An 18,865-nucleotide genomic window follows, 5' to 3' on the forward strand; every position below is an offset into this window, starting at 1 on the left:
AATCAGATTTCTACTCCCTGATGATGAATACTCAATAAGGAGACTTTTCCAGTAGGAATCTCCAAAAGTTCTGGGCCAACACTACTGTATACTGCTTGTGTACTGGCATTTCTCACAAGAACCAAAAGCTTGTGCGTTACACAAATACCCAGAAAGGCACAGCAGAGGTAACTAGGATGCAAAAAAATGTTCTCCAAGTCTTTTGTATAAAAAAAGGGTTTTATATTTTTTGCTTTGCTTGCATTTGGTCATTTTGCGGAAGGCTTGAAAGTATGATGAATAAAGAAGGTCAGGGCTAATATACCAGGGTAAGTTAGAAATACTATATTGTGGGAGAACCTTGACATCTTTTGCTAAATAGTTCTTTATTAAAAAATCTTTTTTGATTCGTAGTCAAGATTTTTAGGCTAGCTGTGACGCATTAGAAGGGGGACAGCTTTGTGTGCATATCACAGTGTAGCAGGAGTAAGATGTGCTTCTATTGTATGTGCTGTTTCCTCACTAAAACCAGTAAGGAAGAATTTTCTCAGTCAATCCATGATTTCATACCATGTTTGTTTGCTGATCCTAAGGCTTGTCAGGTATGCTCACCTTTTGCAATATTATCAAAAGGGGAAGGACACTGGGTTTTGCCCTCTGAAGGCAGATATCTCTCAAGATGGTTCTGCTCCGAATTAAAAAATTGCTTTGCATAATTGTCTGAGTGGTTAAAGTTTTCCACTAAGGACAGTAATATGTACTTGATTAGATCTATTTGGCGTGAGCTTTTGACTTAGATTCCCCAGAAGGACAGGTCTGAAGTGGTACTTGCTGTGGAGGTTGCATCACTGCTTGGCAGCGGGGCTGGCTCTTCTGCGTGCGGGAATTGCTCCCAGTCTGCAGGCAGCCTGCTCTGCCTTAATTAAATGATCCACCCAACACATGTCGTCCTTTGTTACTCGGAGCTCCTCACGGCCCGAGAAGCTCATAAAACAGTTACAAGGGCTTTGTATTCTTGGAGCAGCTGAAACGCTAGGTAACGACTTCAGAAATCATGGTTTTACACGCTGGAGATAAACACACAGCCGTCACTTCGTTGCGGTTACTGCACTTCACGAAAAGGTTTCATTTTCTAAGCCGAATCCCACGCTTCAGCCTGCACCCCGTGTGCCGCTTGCCCCTTACACCTGCCCGTGGACCCAAGCTTGCCGGGCAGGATGGGCACATCCAAGTGGAGGATTTGGCTGCCCAAAGGTGGGCGGCGGTGCTGGGGAGGATGCCCCTGGGTATCTGAGACAGGTCCGGGGGTACGATGCGGACCTACGGGAAGTCTGCTCTCACCTGGAGACCGGGGTGTTTCCAGTGGCATGGAAGTGTTCGGGCAACTGAGTAATTCTCCTCGTTTCCAGTGGTTAAAACGGCTTTATCTGAAAGTAGCCCGATCCTCCTCCTCCTCGGTGTGGGGAAGAACCACTCCAGACAGGCTGTTGGCCCTGCATAACAGGAACGGTTGTATTTTACGTTAATTTAAACTGACACTTGGGCTTGGGACTTCTCATTAAAGCTCTGAGCAGCGCGTTGGTGTGGGTGAGAGGAGCGCCAGAAAGACAGCGTGGTTCATGTCAGCTTGATCGTCCTAATGCTCAAGAGGAAAATTGCTTATGAAAAAAAGTCCTCTCTGACCCTAAACTTAAAGCATAATCAGTGAGGTTAGAAAGATGCTTTCCCACGGTGGGGGTCCCTGGAAGAAGACACTAGGAGCATTTTAACTCCATGCATGGGAGCAATCATAAGAATAACTGATGTTAGGGGAAAAAAAATCCTACCCATAGTTCACTTTAACTCACTGCAACTTTTATTCTGTAACTGGCGGAGCTCGGCTTCCCCCTCCTGGGGACAGGGCGAATGGGCAGGAGCAGGCAGAGGCTTTTCCTCCTCTCTTTGCTCCACTGTGAAACTGGTTTTTAACTGCTGACTGTGGACACCTCTGGCTTTGTACTCCTGAGGTGCTTGTGATGGACAAGATGATTTGGAAAAGCAAGCCTGTTCCAGGATGAAATCTGGTATATCTCTTTTTAAAAAAAAAAAAAAAAAAAAAATAATTAGCGTCCAGTCATCAAAAAACACAGTTCATGTTTTGCAATGATCACTGGGGATAATCTTCATTGTTCTGGTGCTGTAAATAGAAGCCCTGTATACAGCTAATACAGAAGTTATATTCTGGGTCACAAGAAAATACTTTTTCCTTCTTTAACTTGAAAAATCTCTTTGAAGGACTGCAAAACAGGTGATTGAAAGTTCAAGGCTAATGGATCTTGATTCCCTTTTTAGAAGAAAGAGTGCAACGTCTGTTCTGAAAACAAAGGCACGTCTTTATTATAAAGATATGGACAAAGGAAGGCAGTGTAGGATTGTTCATGTTCAGTAATTACATCGCTTAATCTATCAAAAGACAACGGAGCTTTCTTACAGATGCCTGAGCGTAGCAGCACTTCAGCTGTGCATGCTATTTCCTATTTCTCTTTAGTAGCCTGTAGGTGCTCAAGCACAGGTACGTAAAACAGCCAGTTACTCATAGCTTTAACTCTCACAGAAGTGTCAAGGGCATCCAACCGCTTGAAGCAGTAGCACCTGTTCATATGAAACAGCATAGTTTCAGTGTTGTACAGGTCCATTTCCATGAATGGCTCAACTTAATATTTTATTCCTCCTTTTAAAATCATACCCAAGAGAATGATCTTTTCCTCTCAGATTTTTTTTAAACTGAAGATGCTGGTACATATCTCACCTTTGATCAAGTGTGTAACTTTAAATGAACACAAGTTCAGGAAGATTAAAAAATAAAATACTATTCGTTTATGCAAAACTTGGTGTATGGTAGTCCTGGAGCCACAAGGAAGTTTGTACTTTCATTAATGGCAGCAATGCTACATATGTCCATATATCTACTTATACGTTTCATCTTATTTCCTAAGACAGCTTCCAGAAAAGTAAGAAAATTGCTCTGGCTGACTCAAATCAGCATGGGGCTAGGGCCTAAATGTATTGAGAAAAACCACCATTTCTTTGGCATTCAGGAGGCAGGAAACAATTATTTATTTTTTTTTTAAAAAAGTAATATCATCAAGGCAGTAAAGGCTGCGCCCTATGCAGGGCATCTGGGAAGACTAATGGTCCTCAAAATTAGGCAGTTTGCCTACTAGGGAGAAGGAAAAAAACATTCAGTGGTTTTCCCTGGACATTCATGGGACATTAGGCTGTTCTGCATGTTCATGTCCACAACCTTTCCCTGGGTTGGATCTTCCCTCCTGTAGAAGGACAGAATGTGCTAAGGAAAGGTTTTTAACTTGGGGTGTTGCTGTGCTTAGCAAAAGGCAGCACGGTACACAGCGCCAGCCTGCCTAGTAGTAAGGAATTGAAGGTTTCCCACTGATTTTGGCATGTCCAAAGGTTGCCCCAGGCAGAGCTGGTGGATTTCCCGGGGCCCAGAAGTCTTCTTTCTTCTGCTCTTTTAACTATCTTCAAACAATTTCCATTATTTTAATACCTAATTGAAAATTAGTGTCCCTGATAGCAAAGTGAATAAGGCAGCATCTACAGTATCAATGCTGTAAATGTTGGCCTGACACTTGTAGAATTTCATTTTTTTACTGAGAAATGGAATTGGGGTTTTAAAATCATGGCTTCTTCCCTAGTTCTTGCCTAACACCTGTCCCACAGGTAATTTGCCCCAATATATTTGGTGAATACCAGGTACTTCAAAAATATGTATGCACACAAACCTGAATTAAAAGTTTAATAAAAAAGCAGAAAACTGATCATGTATTAGGTAGGTCACTGCAGCATGTTTACACACAAAATATTTGTCTCTCATCTGGATTTGTGTATCTTTCTCTTTCTGAGCAGTGCATTTGGTTGTGCTTTTCTTAGGTAAGCCAAGAAATATGAAAAGTCAGAAATCTCTCTCTCCTGTGTTCCAGTGGCGTTACCTCATGGCTTTTTTTCCCAGGCTTTTCTTACGTAAAATAGTTGGTACTTTACAATTTTCTGAATGGTCTGCTGAGTGCTAGCAAAAAGCAGTCTGGTTGCTCTCCCAAGCCATGCCAGCCTTTCCTGATACACAGAGAACAGATACAAAGTCTCTATTTAATAAGGGATGCAGGATGTGAGCCTGGAAATTGCCAGACTAGATGCCGATTTCAATGAAAATACAAAGAAGTTAATTGTGCCTTACATCTCTACCTAGTCCAAATGTAAAAATTTCTGTTTCTTCTTGTGGTTCCTTCCTATTTAGATATCCAATTTTTGTACACGTAGGCCAAAAACCTGAGAAGCTCATAGTTCCCCAGTTAGTAGCTCTTATTAGTGTATGCTCATCATATTTGCTAGAAAAGGAAATCCAAGGCAGCGGTATACTTCAGTGTGTTAGAAGATACATTTCTAAAACTGTGGACTTTGCTGGAATGTTAGAAATGCTCCGTGCTGCACAAAAATATCTGGTGAAAAGTACTTATTATTAAGCAACACAAATTGCTGACTGTCTAATACAAACTATCGTAAATAGTTATGGAAACACCTGCTTCTAGATGCATCAGCTTTAGCACTGTTCCCAAGACCTTTCTTTTCTAATGTTACTTACTGTTACCCAATCCGACATCCAAATCTGCATTATTTGTTTTTAAGAGCAGGATCTTCAAGTTGCGGCTTTAATTTGAACCCCCCCCCCCACACACACACATTAAATGTTTTTAACCAGACAGATCTCCCCTTGGCTTCAGATCCTTTCTGTATCCCAACACCATGTATTTTGCGGACCAGGCATCGCCTGCTCATGGATGCCCCTAAAACAAGCCGTAGACAGTGGTGACAGATCACCTCAATCTCCATCCTTGTCCAGAGTGCCTATTCTGAAGATGCCACCTAACAGGTTTTCATAAAGTGTTGCATTTCTTCATTAGGTGCTGACAATGGCATCTGATTATTTTCAACAAGAAATTTCCAGATTGTATAAGCTTTGAGGAACTGACAGCATGGATCAGGTTTAAAACTGATGAATCAAGTGTGAAAATATCTGTGAGCCTAACCGTTATGACAGCTGCTTTTTCTTACTGTACTTTTTCTTTTCTGTAATAATCCCTTATTTATAGTTCCTTTTTCAAGTGATGGAACTGAAATAAAGAATAACGCTAGTGGGAGCCCTCGACTGACTCGACAGCACTAACACAGCCCCGTGTGCTCCCTGCAGGGTGGGACCATCCACAGCATTTAACCTTCCCTCTTCCATTACCCCAGTTTTTAACCCCACCGTAGTCTACTGAGATTCATGGGTCATCTTTCGGGAGCAAACGGGAAGCTCTTTATTTCCTCCACCACACAACCTTACCCAAACTGTTTCAATCTATTTTCAGGGCAGCTCACTGGACCCATGCTCCCATTTTAAGGGGTTGTGGCATGAATCTCCCAGGACCGTTCAGGCCACCAACGCAGACCTCAGGCAGACCCACTCTGCCTACACCGCGCAATAGGACCTGATCTTCCCTTCCAGTTCCACTCTCCCAAAGGCTTTCCACTTCCCAAAAGGCTTTGGAAACCCCTACTTTCTTTCACCGAGTTAGAGAGATGCTGGTCTGTCTCCTCCAACTCCTCCGTGCTGTTTGCAGGACTAGGACAGTGCCTTGTGATGCAGGGGTGCGGGCTCCCCACGTCGTGGGATGTGCTGGAAGGGAAAGGGGGGTCCCAGGTGGATTTGTAGATTTGTTCCTAGTGGGCACAGGCTTTCCCCAAGTATTACCAACAGAGATGTTGGAGAGAGAGGGGAGAGAGATTTGCTATTTATTTACAAGGTAGATTTTCCCTCTTGGAGATGTTCCTGGTTTACATAGGGGGTGTGCAAGCAGGCATACCGTGTAGTGTAAGTATAGATGAAGATTACGCACCTTATCATTACAGGAAATGGTCAAAAATGTTTTCAAATGTCCCTAAACACTTTTTTTTTTTTAAATAAGCTGATATCCATTTATCTATTTGTATGCTTTTAAAGATGAAGAGCAATATGCACTTTATTTCTGCTCTGGTAACGTTCTATGGCAATAGAGCTACTGGAATTTGTGTATTGCCTGATGTATACACTGCTTAAGTTTTTAGTGGTAAACGTAAAGGGGTTTTTAGCTCCTTAAAGAGATAGATTGTTGGTGACCTGCAGAAAACCATGCATTTCTTTAAGCTAATTGAGTTATTGAGAAAAGTCTATGCTAATTTTATTGTAAAAGTTTGCCTTATCAGAAGGTCCATATTCATGTCAGGATTTAATGCTGAAGATTTATTTTGATGTCTTTTACTCAGGATAGCAAAGAGTTACAGTTTCAATCATCTAGGCTGCACTTGATTAAAACATCTGTGAACTTGAGTGTATTAATTAAATGTTTTCCTAGCTTAAGGATTTTTTTGGCACATATTTTCTGCCTGAATGGCAAGTCATCTTCCGATGCAATATCAGATAAACTTGGTTCAACAATCCTGTCACTTTTTTTCCACACAATTGCTCTCTTTTGCCTCTGTGGTGTGTTTTGCTCCTCAATGCCTTGATACAAATTTGTGACACCGCTAGTCGATAAATCAATTATGGTTTGACGTAATGTGGTTGCAGGTTTTTTGACATTGTCTGGTTTGAAAAAGCTTATCCATGGCTGTCTTCACAGCTTACTATAAAATTCTGCTTCAGATACATCACAAAATTCACATAATGAATGAGAAATATAGTTGTTTGTCACTGTCATGATTTCTTCTCCAAAACACAAACATTATTCTCATTTATCAACTAAACCTTAATTAAATAAACCTCACATAACCCTATCTCAGCAAGGCTCTTGTGAAACTTATTTTATGTTTTGAGACCCTTAGCTGAAATGTGCTCTGCAGCTGCAAAATGGTCCCCTTGTTTATTGAGCAAACTTTCTAAATCCGCTGCCTGCTGCTTGCACTTCAGGGTTTTTCTTTTTGGTGTGGTAAGAAGAGGAATTAAACCCATCATATTCTGTATAATGTCCTAGGAAAAGTGTTAGCTTTTGTGCTAGAGGGATCTGTCGTACTAGTGGAAGCTATTAGCAAGGATGTTGCAGAGGACTGAAAATAAGACTAAAGGTAGAATGTTTTAGTGGAATGAGAGAATACTTTATTGCTATAGATGAAGAAATTAAAGATTATTCATGAGCTGAAAATGTACATATTGAGACCCTGAGGCTGATCTATGAGCCAAACAAACACTCACTTCTAAGAAACTGAGGCAGAAAGTAGGTATCAATTCATTGCATCAGTTTCAGCCAAGAGAATATCTAACATATACAATGTTACAACGTGACCTATTGTCTCTAGCCACTATTCCAAAAGAAAAATATGTAGACAATTAACTGCCGTGGAGATTATGGAAATATTAATTCAGGAACAGTGTCAAATGATATGTCATGTATTTTCTTCATCAAGGTAATGAAGGGTTTGGGATTGACAAAGGTGTTTAGCAAGATGAACTTTCAGATTGCATGCAAATCTTAATGAAACTGGTGGCCAACTAGTGCTAGGAGGAAACAACCTCATTATAATTTTGGACATTTCACTTTGAAACAGATAGAAATATTTTACAGGCAAGAGTCAAAAAGAAACTTAGTGAAAACAGACCTGGCTTAGAGTTCACAGTCCTTTATTGATTTAAGCTCCCACTAAAATCAAGCAGGGTATCAGAGAAAAGTTTAATGATGTGGGAGAGATCATAGGAACTAATGAGTGCTAAACCAACAAATGAATTGTTCTATTGATACAGCAAATAAATGTGTGTTCTGCTGGAATGAGTGAGGCATGTGGTTGTCCTCTGCTCCTCTTGTATTGATCATAAATCAATAAAGAGAGAAGTTACAATTATTTAATGTGAATAGGAACTAAATTTTAAGAGGAAACTGAAACAGCGCTAGTAAACTCTTCTGTCAAAACCAGAGATAGTCCTGATATGAAAAAGAAAAAGAAAAAAGAAATTAAGTCTGACTTGAAATATATCTAGTATCTGGGGCTTGTGCTTTGGTTTGACCTAGTATGGAGTCAGGGCCAGCAGCAGAGTTCAGGCCCACGTTAGAACTTCCCCCAAATTTTTGGAAGCTAAAGCAGAGATCCCTTCTCCAGTTAGAAGCATTGTCGAGACAGCATATGACCCACCACCGAATGAATGATGGACGTAGCGTGTTTGCACTCCAGCTGGGAGGTCCGATTGCCACAGGAGAATGCATTTGCACACTAAATTGGGCGGGCTTGCTTATTAATTCCTAATAAGCGGGTCTTTCATTTGCACAGCTGTCTCACTCATCCAGCCACAGCTTCCCTCCCTATCCTCCCCGCTTGCATCCCGCCCGTCTGCTGTGGCCTCTTTCCTGCTCTGCGACCCAGTGTGGGATGCAGGTGGTGGGCTTAACCCGGATCCGGAGCCTGGAGGGCATCAGTCATGCCGCCATCCAAGGGGTGCCATGTGCTCAAAGCATCCTCACTGAATGGTGCCTGCTTTGCAGCTGCTACCTGCCGCTGCAGCCCTTTTTCTGCCTGGAGCTAAAAGCTGGGGCGAGAGAAGAAGTTAGGCCTGAATATTCTCATTGTGAAACTAGTTGCCGAAGAAAAACCTTGATGTAAAATAGCTGGCTAGTGACTGATAGTAAAACGTGTGGGGGAAATCTGTTCGTGCGGGTGAACCGCTTCATAATCTAGGACCTGAATGCTGGTCCAACCTGTGTCTCAAAATGGACAGGAAAAGGATGGGCTCTTCAATTAACGAGGGAAAAGTGTTGCCCACTTCCTCACGTGGCTGCACAGACTAGCTTAAGAAGATCTAGAGCTGATGAAATCTGCTGGGTCGGCAGTCGGTGAGACTGAAATCCCACTCCCGTGTACAGACAGGGGTGGTCTGAGCTTATCCAAACCGACACAAGAGTGTCAAGCTCACACTCTACACTAATTAAGTCTCTGATGTCCAGGGGTGTTAGTTAGGGTTAGTGGTGTGGTGTCGTGAGTTACGGGTTTCCAGTTGTTCCCAGTTGCACCCGTCCAGGATACTGCATTCCCCTTCTCTTTCCCAACCTTCTCCCCTTCCTCCACCCCTCTTCTCAGACACCCCCAGCACCTCTGCCGCGGGTGCTGGCAGCTCAGACCTTCCTCACTCCTCTCTTTCACCCCGACTGTCCCTGCCACTGCAGCCCAGCCATGCTGCCTCTGGTCGGTGGGGAGCTGCGCTGCCCACCCTTCCCCTCTGCTGCCGGTACATCTCCCCGCTGCCAGCTGGGACGCCTCCTCATGGACCAAAAAACCTGAGCTGGGCCAGGAAACTTTGGTCTTCTAAGTCCTCAGAGAGGCACCTAATGACTAGATGTTTAACTAAAGCTGGTATGGTTCCTAAGCCAAAGAGAGAAGCACATACTGCATACCTTATTTTATGTTGTAGGGAGATTCGGCTCCTGGTCTAGCAAACATGCTATGAAATAAACTTCTGTAAATAAATAAATGTAGAAACTTATACCAAATATCTGCATTTTAGCTATAGGTGGGTGTTTTGTTTTCTGCGTTGGGTCAGTACGCCTTGCCCAAGCTGAGCAGAGCACGTCAGCGGGCCCTGGCACGTCCCTGTGCATCCTGGTGCAGGTCCCGTGGTGGTGGGGATCCATCCCCTCCTCCGAGAGAGGAGACAGGTCACCTTCCCTGTTTGGGGGCTTCAGGACCCAGGGCTGGTAGGTGGTAAGTCAGGGGCAGCGTGCTGGGCCCTGGTTCCTCTCTACCTGGTGCCGGAAACCCAGAGAAAAACTTGTGTTTAGACAAAACCACAGAAAAAGCAGAGTCCTGAAGATTTTCAGGCTACTGCAACAGCCCTTCTGCTCTGGGAGAACAGCATGGTTAAAAGTTAGTTATTCCTGCTGTGCAAGGTAAGAGTAGAAGGTAAAAGCTCATGGAGCAGCTTGGGAAGCTTCACAGGTAGAAGTTTGTGAAGACAGAAGTTAAAAGAAATTATTATTATTATTAGATAGAAGCGCTTTCATTCTGTGAGAGGAGTGTCTAGACCTGTGGCCCACATTTTAATCCATAGTCATTTTTCATATGTTGACCATGTAAAACTCATTCTGTACTTATTAGATTAATATACCACCAATCACCTTACTTGCTACAAGTGAAATTAAATAGCTTAATTTGGTTTATTGCCAAGTTGTTCTTCTAGTGATCCAACTCCTGCTTTCCAGCATTGCAATCTCATTTTAGGTTGTGCTCCACACTTCTGCAGCTGTGCGACTGCACCTGTACACGGTGAAACTCTGCTGTAAGGAGGAGTCGTACTCTGGAAACTGTTAAATAGACAATATAAAAAAAAATCAAGCGTAAGATTTATTCAGTCAGTACTATTTTATACTGCCAAGCAAAAGGAAAAGAGGAGCCACTGGAATCATGTATCCAAATTTTTCACAATTTCTGACAACGTTGAGAATGTCTTTGGTTTCATGGATGAATGACTTGAACTGTTCCTGCCTTCAAGGCAAATCTGTGAAATATCAAGCAGGAATGATGCCTTGAAGACATATTGATGGCTAACGAGGGGATTGCTGTATGATTACTGTGCTCTTGAAACAAAGCAGTACTATTATAATGAAAGCAGCCCCACCTGAAAGCAGATCAGTTAGGGAGGCAATTGCCCTTTTATTGTGCTGTATTCTTCTCTGAAGGAAGGAATATGTTATTATATTACTGTCATATCTTTACTGAAGATATTTTCTAGTTGGTGCTTGTCAAATTTAGATTCGTAAAAGCTGATTTTGATTTAAAACCTGTCTGCCTTCGTAGCACCATCTGCTGGTACTTCGTGGGTCTTGTAGGCTGTTTCTGAGTAGCTGTGTTCATCATATGTACGCCCGCATTTTCCAGGGGAGTGTAAAGATCTGGTGGTATTCATTGCAACTTGGTTGTGTTATGGAGCTGTAATAGCATTTCTTTAGCTAAACTTCCATTTAGTATCCATTCATCCTGACAGAGTCTGTTTTCTGAAAGTAATTCTTATTCATGTTTTGAAAACCATTGAAAGGAACAGGAATGTTTGCATTATGGGGATTAATGCTTGAGTAATGGTTCGTGAGCTTGGCCCCTTAAGTTTCTTGTAAGCTCATCCATAGCTTTGTGGCTCTGCAGAGAAAGAGGCTGTACTTTACCAAATCTGAACAAAAGGTGTTAAACGGGTTTTGTGTTTAACTTGTCAGATTTTCAGTTATGGCTTTTGTTTAATGTTTTATTGCATCTCTTCTTTGCTCAAATATGGTTTATTTCTTTCTCAAACATGAATGACGTGGCCACATTTGATGGGAATTGGTGATAACTGATGCAATTTTAAAATGTATATGTAGGAGGTAATTTTAGGTGTGAACTGTGTTGAGGGTGTCAAAGAATGTTTTTGTGATTTTATTAGTGGGTTCTAGCCTTGGACCTGTAGATGGGTTGTGAAGGTCCAGTGACCTTTTCTCAGTAAAGATTATACTTAGCTTTTAAACCATAGCACAGTTTTGAATAGTCTGTCTCCAAAAAACCAAACTCCCCTATTCTTATCCACAAATTTACGTAAATGCTTTAAAGGATTTAATACTCATATTTTAATGTTGTTGACAACTTAGTTGTTTCTAGAAAAAAAGTAGTAACTGAGCTCTAAGGTACAAAGGCATCAAAACGTCTCCTAAAAATATATACAAAGCAGTTAATGTTCTTTCCAGCCTTTAAATGTGCCTCAAGACTTAATGCTGCATTAAAGAAATGAAGTACAATTAGAGTGTAGGCTTATGTGGAGCTAGGAAATAAAGAGGTTTCTGAAATAACTGTTATTGGAAGCAAAATATTAATTCTCTGCCAAAGAAAGTGATGGAGAAAACTTTGGTTACTGGTGTCTGAACCAGGAGGGTCTCCTAGCCAGCGATACATCGGAGCCCCATGCCCTTGGTACTCTTGCTCCTCTGACTCCCTGCCCAAACAGACCCGTGTGGGGCTAGTAATCCTGAGGGGTCCCGTTTCCCATGGCACTCCTTCACTAACTCAGCCTTGCAGTTCTGTGTCTGCATCATATCGCACCATGCCACGAGAATGGACTTAACTCAGCATGTTCATACAGAGGTTTGAGCTGCGTTGCTCTGGGTTTCCAGGGATATCCTATGGGACTGGATTTTTCTCACAATCCGGGTGTCCTAAGAGACTTCATTAAGCCTGCATAGCAAGACGCGAGATCTTGCACCTTGAGGAAGCTTTATCAACTGCAGGCATCTAAAGCAAGAAAGAAGAAGAGGGAATTTGTAGGCTGAAACAGAGATTCTGTTGGGAGAATGACTATCAAAAGTAAGCTTGTGAATCCATATAAAATACTTTTATTGACTCTGTTGCCATAGTTCCGACAGCTGCATGTTTGACTGTGTATATTTATTTTATACCATTGCTGTGAGATGGTGTTATTATTTTAAGGATGGGATCTCTCTGTTTCAGGTATAGAGGGGCTTGCTCACAGTCAGGTAGGATATCTAAGATGTAGAAGGAATTGAACTGGCATCATCTACATGGCAGTTGCACACTAAATCCTTTGCTATAACCTTCTTCTCTTAGTACAGAAAGTTTGGTGTGCCACTTCAGCTGAGTGAAGTACAGCTGAGCTTCTTGAATACTTCGATGTACTGCATTTTTGCAAAAGAGGTTAGCTCCAATTTAGGCACCAGATAAAGTGGTTTTTTGAAAATCTGTTCCCAAATGTCAGCCCCAACAGTGAATTTGGAGGGCTTGAGGTTAAACACAAGTACATTACTTGGCTTTCATTCGCTGTCAAAATTTTGTGTGTGTAGGTGGCAAGCTCAAACAGCACCTGCCAACTACTTATTGGTTATTGGCTTAGGATAGAGCTGTTAGTCTTGTCCTTCATTTACGTTTAGTTCTGAGGCATCCACTTAGTGTGGTTTTTTGTGTCTGCTTTCAGAATTGTATGAAAAATGATGAAATTTCAGGTTCAACAAAGTACACAGTCTCAAAGCAGGAGTTCTAATTTAAAATGACTTTGTATTTGACAAAGAAAAATTGCATCTGAAATCAGTTACCAATGCACAGTTCCGTGGCAAAACTATATTTAAAAGATGCAGTGTATCAGCCATTGAATGTACAGGAGAAACTAAAGAATCGTATTAACATTTTTCAGACTGACTTTTAAACCAAGAGTGTCTGGGTAAATATCCCACAGGATATTTACTGAGATCTGTTCTTTGTGTCCTGAACTCTCATCAGAACGTACAGTCCCATATGCTTCAAGCAGGATAGACACACAAGTATACTACTACGATATGTTTTCTGTGATCTTGTTTGAGAGTGTGTCCTAGCTGATAACTGTAAAAAGGACTCTGTTATCTGGTAGATACACTTTACTTGTTCTTGCAACTTTTGATGCCACATGCAAAAGCTAGTTTATAATTCCTATACAGCTTTATTTACATAAGTTCTGACCAATGGGTCCCTCTCCTCAGCCCCTTTTAGTAATCTGTATTTTGCAGCCACCTACTGCAAAGTCACTGTTGTCCCCAGCTTTGTTTTGAACATTGTGTCTCATCTCTTAACAAGCACTGACAATGACCCGTCTTCTTTTATCTTATTGACGTGTTTGTGTAAAGGATATTTGAGCAGTGGTACGTCTTGGGAGGTTGGTTTCAATATATGTTACACAAGTAACACAACTGTTCCTTACCTACCTTTCCTGCCAGAAAAGATGTTTGCTTTGTGTGAATGGGTTTGTTTACGGTCAGGGCGGTGGCAAGCTTTGCTGAATCTTCCGTGTGTGAATTTGCATCTTGAAAACATCTTTACACAATAATGATCAAAACTGTCACAGACAGTTTTTATGCCAGGGAACATTTTAAGATGTTTTTCTAAGTCAGGTGTCAGATTTGAGAGTTTTTGGAAAGATCCATGTAAAGTAAGAATGGAGGATTAAAGGAAATCCTTTATGCTACATTAAAGAACCTTTCCTGGAAAGCCTTTTCCAAAAGGAGAGGTTTGCCACACAAATTGGTTCCCAGCTCTGGGACCTGCATGAATTGTCCTGAGGCTTAGGTTGACTTGAACTAGGTGAGTGGAAAACAAAAATTGCCTTGGTTCCGAACTAGGGTGAGAGGTAGCTGTGAGGCTGGCCCGTTATCATTTAATTTCTCTTTATTCATCTCCAAGTGTAATTCATTCCTTATATTTTGCATATCAACATAAGACAGACACAAAATTCTGCCTCCTGTTTAAGACAAAAGGCCATTTTTCAACTGCCCCCTTCACAAAGGATCGGTGAAATTACCGGAGAGGTGTGTTGGGTCACTCGGTGCCAAGTGGCCAACTGGAGAAGGAGGGTTGCCCCGACCCTGCAGCGTGCTCCTGCCCTGAGCTGCGCAGCCTTGTCTGCCGTCCGGGAGCGGTGGAGGAGAAGACTCTCCCCATCAGCCCGCTGGAGCCAGGATCTCTCTGGCATGGAGCAGTGCAGACGGGAAGAGCTTGGAGACAAGAAGTTCTGCTGGAACCAGGCAGATGCCATATGCCCTTCTTCATTTCTGTGCTTTTATAAACTGTGCCCGGATAGTTGGTTTGCCAAAGTGAAGGCTCAGGTTCTGCCAGAGTAGCTCTGGATTCAGGAGGGAAGGCCGAGAGCTGTATCTCCTTGCTGATGCTCTCTTGCTGCCTGGTAACCCGTCTTCTAGCAGCTCACTTCTACACTGCCAGATATGTTCCTCTGGCAGAAGTCTTTTCATTTTTAATTCTGTATGGGAAACAGCCTCATCTATGGTAGGTTTGAAGGAGCGTTGTCATGTCATAAGGTGCGGTGCTGGTTTTTGAACCAAAGCCTAATGTTCCGAGTACATACGCGCGCACACACCATTCTACATGTGTGAAGAGCATCGTGCTCGTTAAATATGAATATTTCCAGGACCGTTGCCCAGTTCTGCAGATACAGCATTCTAAGATTATCCATTTGCTGTCTTTCCATCAAATATATTCACTACAGGAATAGAAAGAAAGATTTCTTTTTACTGTCTGCCAACCATGGAAACTCTGAAAGTCGAACTGTATTCTTTTTGGCTTATGAATCATCACCTCAACCTTGACTCAGCGATCACAGGGGAACGCTTAGGCCATGGTTAACATATATTCTTCTGATCAAGAAGAACCTCACTCGTGATCTTTCAGCTACATTAGTTCAATGGAGCCAAGGGAATAAAACAGTGGAAAATTATTTTTAGTCCTTTGAGACAGATCTGACATTAAGTATGTTATGAATGCAGAAGAGATATCGCTTTGCTGGCTATAGTTAACCGAAAACCAAAATAGTATATTGCTTCAAGGTGGCAGCTTTTAGTTACTCTGAGATATGATGCTCTGACTAGAGGAGAAAATGTGAGTGTGTGCTGGATGTGAGAATACTCCAAGAGATGGTATTCTTCATTATTAATATAGCTTTTGGATACACTGTGATTATTTATAATATAAGAAGAAAAGTGTGTTTTGCATCAAAGGCAATTATGCCAGTTAACAGCATGTTCAGGCTAAGATAATTGACTGAACAATCTTTTAATACTTTGCCCCTTTCAAACCTGTTGCTTGGATACCACTTTCTCTGAACTATTATGTACCTTGCTGAAAATTAAATAGTAAAGAAAAGGTTTTAGCAGCTCTTTCCTTTGTCTTTTCCATAAAATCTATATTAAAAAAAAATAATTTCAGAAGTGGAGTCAAAGATTTATAGCTTTCTGGCAGCAAAATACTGACAGGAACAGCTGGAAAATGCAACTCATGCACAATCTGAATTCAAACCTTTATTTTCTAGATATATATTTTTTTCTTGCATGCAAGATATTCCTTCCTCTTCCAAGGGAGTTTGACTCTGAGACGCAACGAACAGATTCTCAAATTGTAGACATCAGAAGTAACTGGATAACATATCCAGGTAAGTCTCTTACTAGTGAGAACGGTTTGTTTCCTGCTCAGTTTTACTTACTCACTAAAATATGTGATCTGAAAGCGTGAAGTAGTCTTTGCGATTTGAGGATTTTGTATAATGAAATGCTTTTTGGTCTCCATCTAAATGCCAGGTATTCTATCGAATTATATCATGCCATGAACTGCAGTGATTTCTTTAAGCTATGGGCTGCTCCTTTATCTATACACAAAAGCCTCTCAGAAATGTCAGAGGTGTCTTGATGCAAGGCTTTACATTTGCTGACACGACTCATTTCACGTTTCACTGTTGCACCAGGTTTGGGAAACCTCCAGGTTTATCTATCTTGCTTCATGTCACCTTGTTACAAGTGAGAGGAAGGGCTGGGGATGAATGGCATGGTTGGGTCAGCAGGCACGGTCTTTAGGATCACCTTTTTCTGGGATCATCTGACCAATTAAGCCCAGGGCTTAAGTTATGTGACATTGCCACCTGAAAACTGAAGGCTTTCCAGTGAAGGTGCAACCTCTGATCAGGGAAGTCACCTGTTTACAGGGAAGATGGTGACTCCAACCCAGGCATAATGTTTTGACCTAGATTAGGCAAAGAGATATGTATTAGAGATTGGTCTCCATGAGGATGGCTTTTGCTGCCCGGTGGAAGGCAACAACAGTCTCCTGCCTGTTCCCTATGACCCCTGTGCCTGGGGACAGTTGTCTTGCCCCAGGCCACAGGCACCACGATCCTCCCCGTGAGGCGCAGGGATGACTGCCAAGGGCTTTGCTGAAGTTTATGTTCAGAGACCAGAGCCAGTGAGAGAAAGCAAGCCTCATCCAAGTAGACACTCGCACTCCTCTTAACAAGGGCAGAGCAGAAGCTCTCGTGCCGGGGTCAGGAGCCGTGGAGGGTATCAGCAGTGGGATTATGTACGTGAGGTTTGGAGGGGGTGACCGCTGCCCTCTTCAGCACCCTAACTGCCTGGTCACGTGCCGGTGGTGCAAATTTCGTCCCTCCCCTTCTACGCTTAACTGCACATAGGGCCTGTGCCATGTAGAGGGACAACTTGTGTTCGGTGAAAATGCAGACAACAGATTTCACAGCATGATACTGACTCAAGCAGACTCTTTGTAAACCACAGGCTCTATCTTGGGAAGCAGCACGTACTGCAGTAAGTGAAAAGTCAGGACTTCGAGGTAGCTCATTGCTTCAGTGGGTGACGGGGCAGAGCTTGCAAAGACAGCTGTGGTCCGGTTGTCTCAGCCTTGAGCTTCTCTCTGCTTCCTATCGTCATGAAAACGAGCAGAAGCAGAGAGGAGGTTCTTATCTGGATACGGAGTTGGACCACAGACATCTTCTAATCTGTGTTTGGGGATTTGCCCATGATCTCTAATGCAAAGGGAATGTTTTGTCATTTTATGTTCGTAGCTGAGCCAGTCAGCAGCACTGTCAAAGTGACTCACAGATTGTGACTCACTGCTGTGTCCTTTCTGGAAAGACGCTAATCCTCCTTTCCTGCTGCTTGGGCTGTTTTGGGAACCACAATGTTGAGCACTGAAAGGCACATTTATTAAATGACACATGCCAGGACTGGGTTTTGTTTGTAACAGTGAGGAAGTACTTTGTGGCCTCTGTGCTGTTGACTAGACGCTGACACATCTGGCACCCAGGCACCAGAGGATGGAGAGATTTGGGCATTTGTTTCACTGGTTAGATCTGGGTGTCAAACCTATTTCAGTCAGTGGGTCTTTGGGCTGGATTCAAGAGTTTTTCTTAACTACCAACATCTGTCAGATGGCAACTCCCCGAACCCACCCTTCCTGGTCATGCTATTTTAAGGCACTTATATTTTAAATAATAATAATAACAAAACTCTTCAAGATTTTTCTCTGAGTAATTTGTCCTCAAGGGACTTGGAAGTCCTCAGGTTTCTTCCTCACCAGTGACAGGATGCGGTGTATCCACCAGGAGTCATCCAACTGGTTGCCACACAGGCAGTCTGGTCGAAAGCCTTTGGGATTACTTGTGGAGCAGGAGGAGCTGTGCCCTATGAATGTACTAAGTAGTCTGGCAACTCTACCTCAGTTGATTATTGGTGTGGCTCCTGCCTTAAAGCGTGCCATTTGTGTTTTGCAGTTGGTTTGTTGTGGTCTCTTGGAGCCTTTCGCTAGGGTGGGAATCATCTTGCATGTTCTTCATGCCTTCAGACATTTGCAGAGGATATCTTAATCTGAGCTAATCTGTCTGGCTGGGGTCCAATTATGGTCAATGGAGAGAAACAGGCATTGCAGGGTGTGATTTATCTGACATGCATTAGCTCTCTGCCTTAGGAGGAGAGAAGTTGTACCCTAGAGGTGCCTGTTTCTCTCAGTACATTGTAAAGTAGTTCATGGGTGATAGCATAAATGGAAGGGTCTGTACTGAGTCAGGTGAACAACACCCACAGCACTTATTTCATAAATATACACTCAAGATAAAATGTATCCATGCAAATGCCAGTTAACTTAGTTTCTGCAACTCTGCCCTGGGGCTTGGCCTTTGCATATTTTTTGAACTGATTAGGGGTATTTTCTTTTCTTGATCAGCAGAATTATGTATGTGTGGTTTCTTCTTTCTTGAGGGAGGTAGGCACATTTGTACAAATGTCCAGCACTGGCGTGGCTGCACTGATTCACTTGGACCATGCCAGTGTTTCTAACTCTAACTTAAAAAGTCATGAAAAGCTTTCAGTCAACAAATCTGTGAAACTTTTAATTCATTTTCCCACACTAATAAGGTAGGGTGAAGCCTTCAGGCTGCATGGCAGTTGAGAAGAGGCATTCACTTGCATGCATTCAGAAAAAGGAGCCCTTCTCCCTGGCTCTCTGTAGGCAATGTAGTGTTTCCTTCGTTATCCTCAGA

Source organism: Accipiter gentilis, chromosome 32 (assembly GCF_929443795.1).
Source record: "Accipiter gentilis chromosome 32, bAccGen1.1, whole genome shotgun sequence".
Classification (NCBI taxonomy): Eukaryota; Metazoa; Chordata; class Aves; order Accipitriformes; family Accipitridae; genus Astur; species Astur gentilis.